General features: G+C 47.9%; 1 pseudogene; it reads right to left on the bottom strand.

Annotated features, from left to right (window-relative positions):
• Positions 1-3,004: 3,004 nt before the first annotated feature.
• On the bottom strand, positions 3,005-6,203 carry LOC125756580 (zinc finger BED domain-containing protein 6-like; annotated as a pseudogene).
• Between the last annotated feature and the right edge of the window lie 3,996 nt (positions 6,204-10,199).

The raw sequence follows: 10,199 nt of genomic DNA, 5'->3' as shown, positions 1-10,199 counted from the left end.
CACACTGGCCAAGACCACCGAAGGAAGCCGGCTGCAAGCAGCCTTAGAATTTGACTGGAAACACTCGTCCAGTAATCTATGGCCTCCGAGATGGCGGGCGCGAAACCCGCCGCGTGCCCTCACCTGGAGGCCATGTGCACAAACATGTTTCCCGACGTATTGTCAGATGGCGCCCATATCTCACGCAGCGCTAATCTATCGTCTTTCGGCGACATTTTCAGCGAAGCATGATGATGACGACTAACACCAGTCATAGAAAAAGCACTGCATACCTCCCACAAACGAACGGGTTGACGGAACGCCTAAACCGCACCTCTGCTGACATGCTATCGATGTACGTTGACATTGAGCATAAGACGCGGGACGAAATCCTGCAATACGCAACTTTCGCCTACAATAAGGCCCTACAGGAGACTACCCGCATCCCACCATTTCAGCTTGTCTACGGCCGCACTGTCACTGCGACACTCGACGCCATGTTACCAGTAGACAACGACAATCACGAGCCATCCAAAGTTGACGACTTTCTACAAAGCGCTGAAGAAGCTCGCCAGTTTGCACGACACCGAATAGTTGAATAACAACGCCAGGACGCAAGCTACTACAACTTGCGCCGCAGATATGGTCAGTACCATCCAAGCGACACCAATAAGACGCCGCGGGCTCTCAGAAAAGCTCCTCCGTCGGTACTTTGGTCCGTATAAGGTTCTCCGACGACTTAGTCACTTAAACTACTAAGTCATCCCCGATGGACACGAGCGCTCAAAACGGCAAAACACTGCCGAGGTCGTACACGTAGTGCGCATGAAACCCTTACAAGAGACAATGAAAACGCTCCCTTCTTGTCTACTTCCCTCCATCACGCATCGGGACGATGCGTATTTCGCAGGGGGCTAATGCTGCATGGACTGCCGGCAATAATTTTTCTCTGCCGAGAAGCCAGTGGGCTGCTGGGTTAGCGTCCGCAATGTCTCGCGCATGCTCGTGCTTCATGTGGCCGCGCCACACATGCCTGTCGCGCACGGTCACGAGACAGTGGCTTGACCTGCGAGCTTTCAGAAGTGCGTTCGTCGAACGGACACTTTTATGTGTGGCACGCTATAGCGGACTCCTTGATTTTGCACCTAGTTATCTTGGCACAAGTTGGCCTACAATAAACGAGTGTTTGTGTTTCTCCTCTTTAATACCCTACAATATATACCCCATATAGTAGACGAGAGGATGACCGTCGCCGTAGCTCATTGGTAGAGCATCGGACGCGTTATTGGAAGGTCCCAGGATCGGTACCTGAACGCGGCTAGTTATCTTTTCGTCCATTTTACTTTCTGCACATTTATATCCTAATTACTACAAATAAGATGCCCTATACTTCTGTTGGCATGACTGTCGGTCAGTTCTTTTTATATCGTGTCTAACGACGAAAAACGAGCCCTGAATGGTCATCTTCTTTCCTTCATAGATTACGAAAAGGCTTTTGATTCTGCAGAAATATCGGGAATTACACAGGCACTGCGGAATTGGGCCGTCAACGAACCATATAAAAAAGTATTGGGACAAATCTACAGCGAATGCGCAGCCACCATAGTGCTCCATAAAGAAAGTGACAAAATTCCATTGCAGAAAAGTGTAAGACAGGGTGACATAATCTCCCCAATCATATTCACCGCCTGCTTACAGTAAGTTTTCAGGGCCGCCCTGGATTGGAAAGACTTAGGGATATGAATTATTAGAGAAAAAGTCACAGTTTCGCCTCAAGGGCGGTGCAATGGATGTGATAGCAAGCATTTGGAATGTCACAGGAAGAATGGCAAGCAGCTAGAAACTTGCTGCGCGCCGCTCAAGCCCAAAGATCGCAGGAAACGAAAACACACTTGCAGCGCGCTGCTCAAACAAAAAGAAGGATGCACGAAAAGAACGGACAGGTATACATAGCACGAGCATTAACTGTCACAGTTGTTACTTCAAGTAGCCTTTACGTTGGCTCGTAGCAATTCAAAACTATCGGTAGATTGACTATCGATAACATGGATAGTTTGGTTTGACAACTATCGATAGTACTACTATCGATAGACTGTCGATAGTACAATTGATAGTATTACCATACTAGTAGTTTACTATTAATTAATTATTTATTAATATTACTATTAATTCTGTTGTCGGTCGGCGATATTGCCAGAACATTCGCAATACTCAGCTCGTTTCGTTTATAAGGAATATTTTTAAATAATGTAAGTGCCGCAGTTAAAATGCCGGAATATGTCCATTGAGACATTCATTCTTAAAAAGTCGCAGTCACACTTTACAAACAAAAGTTAGTTCATGATTTTTTTTTTCATTTTAAATCGCAAAATGCAATATATATTCGACGTCTTGAAGTTCCGTCACTTGTAACGGCTTCCTTTCCGCTACCGATGAACCATTCAATTTATTTATCATTTGCCAGCCAAGCACTCTGCTGATGGAACACAAGCATATCTACTTTCTTGCCCTTCAGCGTGCCACTCCTATCGGAAATGATCTGTCCAGCCTGGAGAACACGCGTTCTACGGGTACTGATTTTGCTGGGATTCCTAGCCATTCTTCCAAGTTCTTCCTAGCCATTTGAGAGAGCGTTGTTGTCGAGCATTGCAAAGATTGCCAAAATTTTAAAGGGTTGCTCTTCCATTCCTCTGGAGATAACTCTAGGCACTGGCGAACCATCAGTTCTGCGTTCGAGGTGGCGGTTGAGGACTCGTGTTGCTGCCTCTCAAGGAACCGCAGAATTCGGCTTCCTGCCGCAACTTCGTTAGGAACCGCCTGCTGTCTAGTTGATTCAGCCGCAGCACCAACTAGTTTTTTCCGACAATTGCTGACTTAGTTCACCAATCAAACAAACTTTGACGCGATCTGCGTTTTTTCGAATCGAAAACGCTATATCCTTTAGTCGCGGGTCCAACAGTGTTGCCAGAGATGTTAACTGCATTTCTTCAACTGTGCATTCCATATTTCAAGGAGGAGGTGTACTCTAGAAAAAAAAAACTTCTTTACCAACTTCAGTTTCCAGGTTTGTTTCGATACGTCAATCCAGCTCTCGTGCGGTTCCGCAGGTCACAGGAATTGCCAAGGAAAAGGTAGTGTACTCATCTTCAGACACTAATTACGTGGCTTCCTCGAATGGTTTCAGTACTTGCGCAACATCCTGAATGACTGTTGTATCCTCTGCGGGTAACGGGCTGGGTGCCCGGGTCAACTTCGATAGTGTTAAGGTCAGCAACTGTCCGACCTCCAAGATCCTTTTTAGCATATAAAAGATGCCGTTCCACCTGTTTCACTTTTAACGGTGCTGCCATGCCGACGTGATCTTGCTCTTCTCGGAGCTTGGCGGTAGCATTGCAGCTAGACCTCCCGTAGCACACAATGTTCTAGCACCAGCACGGCTGCTAGTTCTTCACTGCTTTTTAATCCATCCTCCACAGTGATGTTGAGCGTATGAGCGAAGCATGGTAGGTGCTCGAAACCCAGCAGTCCGGCTGCAAGAACCATCTCGTTATCGTTGTCTGTGACAAAATCAACAATTGGCCGACGAATACCCCTGTGTTCAAGCACACCTCCAATGACATCGGTGTCGTTTTGCGCCGTGTGTGCTCCCTGAAAAACTGCTGTTGAGAGCACTGCAGACCACATAGTTGTGTATTCCTGAAAATGGCAGGTGGCTGTCACGTAGCTCTCAGCCGTGCATGAGGTCCAAATGTCTGCTGTAATGGCACAATGGCTGGTTGGCGGCTGTGTACCACGCAATTTCGCCGTTGCATTCTCTTATAAGTTCGACAAAATAGCATTAGAAAGTTGCGTTCTGCTAGGCAGTTTTATCTTGGATCTAGCGCGTAGCAGAAATTTTACAATACTTTGTCAGTAACCACCGAAAATGGCTGCATGTCCCTTTCTCTCATCAGGGCTAAGTCCTTGTCCAGTATTTTTTTTTCCTTTCGGTCTGGTTGCCATACTTAGCTCCTTTATCAGTAATAAAGAAATGCAACTTTCTTTGCTTCGGTTTTGAGCGGCCAGCCGCATCCGTACATGCATCTTCTACTTCTTCGCACTGTCCTTGATCCTCGTGAAAGAGAACATTTGCGTGGCACCGCTTTATGTGGTACCTTAAATTAGAGGCATTCCCGCTGGTTTTACATTCCTTGCGGCACAATGTGCACTTGACATTTCCAGACTTTGCATCTTTGGCGAAGTAATCCTAAACCGCCGCTTTAGCCTTCAGAATCCTATGAGCTTGAAAGCGAAAATGAATGGATGGTTCAAAGGCAATTTTATGCTTATGCGCTGTGAAAAAAGTCATTATACCAAATGGGTCTTGCAGAATAATTATAATCTTATGTCCATCGTTCCGGTTGCGCATTAGTTTCTTCGAATAACGCAACAGGTACCTGGCACTTACGAAATAATATTACCACGTTTTTTTTTACTGTAGGCGCCGTTCATACAGAAGCAGTAATCGAAACACGTGTAGATGGCTCATGATCTACTCAGAAATACATGGAATGTCTCTATGAACTGTAGTATAACTTAAAGGTGGGCGAGTTGGAACCTATCCGTCGTTGAGTAGCACACAAGCAGGCAAGACACAGCACTTGTTCCATCTTCTGCCTTCGTTTCTTGACTGCTTGTGCGCACCCAATGAGGGATGGGTCTCTAGAAAATCGGTTCCTAAAAACACGATCAATCCACGGCACCGATCAACACGTTTACGGACGAAATCTGTCCACAATTGACCACTCACCGTCTTTGCCACAACATATAGGAGAGGGCCTTGACGTTTTTGTGCATATGTATTCCAAACAAGGCAGTGACTCGTCACCACTCGGAGGGGCATGCGTATGTGCAACAACGGCCCGTTTGACACGTTCCGTCCCTAAAAGTCTCTAAGGATGTCGAGATTCGCTAACGTAAGTGGGTTATACTAAAAGAAAGCACATGTACAACGCGAGGTCACACTACACCGAATACGGAACAGCTGATCGAAGCTTCACAAAATAAAAAAAGAGGCAGTGTTAACAATGATCAGCAAAATATGCGAAACGTCGCCCTGGATGTCACGCACGTGAATAAAGTACTCGAACAAAGGTGTGCATACAAGCAAGCTATTGCTGGCATACATCACAGAGTGGTCGGGTGCCACAGTGCCAGTTCGTGTCACGACACAAACGTGCTTCGAAGTAGTTCCCAAACGATGTTTTCAGAATTCCTTGCGCAGTCAGCACCGAGGACAGGTAGGCCGAGGAATGCATTGAACATTTCACACTACATGCGAGCACGTGCTTGCGAGCGGGGTCGCTTGAAAGTTTTGTTTATGCCTTGAAAACGCAGTTCCCTCGCTCGAAAGAACGAAGAATTGCAACGTGATATGAGCTACCGATGTCGTTTTCGCCTCTCGTTTTTCTAGGCAGGCGAGGGCGGATTCAGTTTCGTTTCGAATTCGCGGACGGATATAGCAGTTCCGTTCACAATTTCGACCATGATTTGCTTGGTTTGCCTATCCGTGGAAAGGTCCAGTAGGCCCGAAACTGCATAAGGAGTTCACAAAGAAATACCGGCGGCGCAGGTCACTTCAAGTTGTAGTAAATATATCTCTAGCGATAGCGCTGCCTTGTCAATCATGTCATGGCTATCCCCGCCATAGGCCACGTACTCGGAGAACCAAGTTTATGCTGCAATGAGTTCGCGTGGTTGGGTTTATAGTGTCATGTGGTCACGTGTCTAACAAAGAAGAACGAGCCCTTAAGAGTCATCTTTCTTTCATTCAAAGCGAGGGTCTCGTCCTGGCAGACTTGATGCCTTCAGGTGGTATGCGAGGGATTATTGGTCAGCTGCCAGCTCGTAAAACGATCACGTGCTTCGTGACGCCAATAGGCAGAAAAAGAGTGAAGAAAAATAATAAACGTGCGCAGCCAAGGACTGCGAGTGAAGACGAAGTTAAGAATCGTATGGGCAAGATGGCTTCGTGTCTGATATATCGCGTTCGCTCATAGTTTTCTTTATTTATGGTGCCGGAAACCCCGTGCGGAACGTTTCCTTTCTTTGCACGACCCGAGGAATCGTTTACTAGTCCACGTCGCGTCGCGGGTGGCGAGGATCGACCGACCGACGAGCGCTTCGCTGATCATTCCTGCAGGAGGCGGGCGCCTGCCTACGCCGAGAAGAGGAGCTTGACTCATGGATCGTCTCAAGGCCAAGCGGACCGCTCGACGCTCCCAGAACACCAAGTTGCTACAGGAGGCCCGAACGGTGCTTAATGCCTCGAACAGCGACATCGCCAAGCTCACAGGTATTCACGACAGCCTGAGTTCGAGTAATCTGGAAATCTCAAGCATTAATGCCGCTCTCGAAGAGCACATTCCCGATGACGAGCTTGAAGGAGAATACAACGCTGCAGCTGAGTATAACGATCAGGCCATAGGCATGCTGGCTGAATTACGCTGCCAGATCGCCGCTTTGGAACGTGCTAGAAGTGAGCCGCAAGCCGCATCTTCTACTCAGACTAACGCTCGACTAACGACTGTTCAGCCAGGACCTAACGTGGAAACCAATTCAGGAGCTAACGCTCAACTAACGACTGTTCAGCCAGGACCTAACGCGACAACGCATTCCGGATTAAGACTACCGAAGCTCAGCATTCCCACTGTTAGCGGAGACGTTCACAACTGGACAGGATTTTGGGAACAGTTTGAACAAACGGTTCATCCCAACGAGGCTTTATCCCCGACAACAAAGTTCTACTACTTGTGGAATTTCCTCGCGGGACAAGCGGCAGTATCTATCGCGGAGTTACCAACCACATAATCCTGTTATACGGACGCCATCGACATTCTTAAGGAAAGGTTCGGTGACCGAAAGAAGATAGAGCAATATCACCTGTCAGCCTTAAGGAACCTTCCGCATGTCGTGTCGGGAAACGATGTAAGAGGTCTTAGGAAGCTGTACAACGCCGCGCAGCTCCAGATTCGTTGCCTGAAAGCCTTGAACGTACCGACACTTAGTTTCTCAGCAATGCTTGTCGACATCCTGCAAAACGCCTTGCCGGCCGACATCGTGTTGGCGTTTGTTCGCGAAAAACGAAGACAGACATTAAGAAGTCCTCCCACTGCAAACCCTGCAGGTAACGTGTCGGAACCAGCACTCGTGACTGCGTATTCGGAAGGCGAGCTGAACGACCTGCTCAACTTCACTAGGGTGGAGTTAGAAAGCCGAGAGCAGTGTTTCTTAACGACGGCCAAGAGAGCAAAAGGTGAACGTTGACAAGTCAAGAGACCGCAGTACCGCTTCTGTGCTGCATAATATTGTGGCAAAACGCGAATGCTTCTTCTGCAGATCGGAAAAGCATGGCGCCCGCACCTGTGATGCCAAGATTTCTCTGGGCTCGAAGAAGCAGCAGAAGGATAATCGCTGCTTCAGGTGTACGTCTCGAGGGCATCAGGCAAAATTTTGTCAGGTAAAGCTGACTTGTTCACTTTGCCACGGAAGGCATGCCTTCAGCATGTGTGACCCCTCTTACAAGAAGCCGGAGAGTAACAGCAAATCTGACAGTACGACCGCATTTGTATTGTCTAACGCAATAATGCGAGGTAACCAGTCGTCGTGTCATGTCTAGGATGGACACTGGTGTATTCCTTCAGACTTTACGTGCTTGGGTCGGCCACGATGCTAACCGTACATATATCCGAGCTATCCTGGACGGGGGCAGCCAACGATCATTCGTCAAAGAAGACATCGCAGGGAAACTACGACTGAAGGTCTTCAGCGAGATAAGAATTGCACTCAACACATTTGGAACAGAAACACCATCACGTGCGGAAAAGGTCAAGGTCGTGGAAGTTCCGCTGCGCAGCCAGCACAGTTCTCAGGTCTGCGTCGTGCAAGCCATCATGGTACCAGGTATCTGCCACGATGTTTCTACACCATCCGACGACAACAAATTTGTGAGGCAGCTGCGACTTGAAGGAAAATTCATCGCTGATGAACGATGCTTCCTTGGAGCGGATGCAGAACCCGGACTGTCCTTACTCATCGGGTCAGATCATCTATGGCAGATACTGACCGGCGAACTAGTGCGAAGCACAGATACAGAAGGACTGGTCGCTATGAATTCATTCTTCGGATGGACTCTCCAAGGACCAATCCGATATACAGCATTCATGGAGCGCGATACAAACTTGATGGTCTGCGCGCTACGAGTAGATACTTCTTCCGAAGAAGAGGCAACCTCGCATATTTTGCAGTCATTTTGGCAACTCGAAGCGATGGGCATTACTGACCAGTGTGACTCCACCCCAGACCGGACCCTCGAGCGATTCCGAAAGACAATCAGCAAATGCCATGGAAGTTATACTGTTGCACTACCATGGAAAGAAGAACGTTTCCATTTACTCGGAGACAATCGTAACATAGCTCTCACTCGACTGCACAAGCTAGTGAGAAGGTTATCTCTACATCACGGCCAACTTCAGCGGTATGACACGGTCATAAGGCAGTATTCTTTGCTCGGACACGCAGAGTTAGTGCCCGAAAGCATTCCTCATTACCGAGCAGTCTACTATATGCCTCATAGAGAGGTAATTAGAGAAGAGTCATTGACTACAAAGCTGAGAATCGTGTTTGACGCGTCGTCTCACGAATGGGGCATGCCATCTCTCAATGAGTGTCTCGACAAAGGAGAGAATATAAATCCGGAACTGCTCCAGATTCTGATACAATTTGGCTGGTACTACTGACAATTGGGCGAGTTGGTACAGATGCATAGCTTCAGAACGGCGCAACAAGCAAGACGAAAATACGAAAGATCACACGAACACAAGCGCCGACTCACAACTAAAGTGTATTGCATATCACAGAGCAGATATATACACGCACGTGGCCACACACAACGTCAAAAAAAAACAAAAAAAACAACCAAAAGCCAAAGCACGTTAACCATTCAGGTACAAGATTTCTTTATCCTGTACGCAATCGAGGGACAGCTGACACAAGACTGTTTTTTATTTTGAATGCTCCATGCCTCGATTACTTCTCCAGCCGTCTTATCATGATGCCTTGAAATGATGCTAGTGAGGCTAAACTGAGGCGCGCAGCCGCACTTCTGACAATGCTTCCTTGTTGCGCCGTTCTGAAGCTATGCATTCGCTGGTACTCCATCGCTCTAAACTCGGATATCGAAGAGGCGTTTCTTCAAATCCACATACAGGAGTCTGACAGAGATGCATTCCGTTTTCTGTGGTTCGATAAGGTTCCCGTTAGCCCAAGCCATGACATTGTGGAATGGCGTACGACACGGGTGCCCTCTGGGTCGAGATCAAGTCCGTTCCTTCTGATGGCGACTATTATTGCGATAGCAATTATATGGACAGGCTCGGCTGGAAAATGCCCGTCCCCGTCGCCGTCATTCACCGTATATGTATAATATGTATATATATATATAGAAAGGCCACAAAGAAAAAGAATTAAGAAATTCTTTCCGACGCGCGGAATCGAACGGGCGACCTCTCGCTTTGCAGCCCGCCGCGTTAGACGTTAGGCCACGACAGCACCGTCTCTCAGCCTGCTAACGGCGAGCTATTTATATATACCATGTAATTCAGCATGCTTTCTTAGTGGCCACATAGATGGCGCGACGGACGTGCGTGTTGCGCGCTTTAAAGATCGTCGCCCCGCCCCTGCGAACGCCGTTGCTGTTCGCTCTACAGGGCGTCGTCGCTTTCGTGCTCTTATCTCAAGGAAAGAAGGGGCGGCCGGTGAGGTGCTTCGCTTCGCTCGCTGCAGCGGCCGCGTTTGCGAAAGGAGCGCGCTGTTAGAACAGAAATAAGTAACAACTGTGACAATTAGTTCGCGCTCGTCTTGTGTGTACCTGTTCGTTTGTTTCGTGCGTCCTGCTTGATGTTTGAGCAGTGCGCTTCAAGTGTCGAGCTGTGACGCATTAGTTCGCGCTCGTCCTGTGTGCGTTCTTCTCGTGCGTCCTTTGGGCTCCAGCGACGCGCTGGCAATTTCGAGCTGCTTTCCGTTTTTCGCGTCACATTACAATTTATTGCTATCGCAATCATTCCTTCGCTGTTGTGGCGAAACTGTGAATTTTTTCATCATCCCTTGGACAATGTACGAGACGAAGACAAGACATTAGCCTCTGACCTAAAGAAATCATTTTATGTCGATGATCTGCTAAT

The sequence above is a fragment of the Rhipicephalus sanguineus genome, unplaced genomic scaffold, assembly GCF_013339695.2.
Source record: "Rhipicephalus sanguineus isolate Rsan-2018 unplaced genomic scaffold, BIME_Rsan_1.4 Seq207, whole genome shotgun sequence".
Lineage (NCBI taxonomy): Eukaryota > Metazoa > Arthropoda > Arachnida > Ixodida > Ixodidae > Rhipicephalus > Rhipicephalus sanguineus.
Note: the sequence above shows the minus strand (reverse complement) of the source record. Positions and strands in the feature narration are given on the sequence as shown.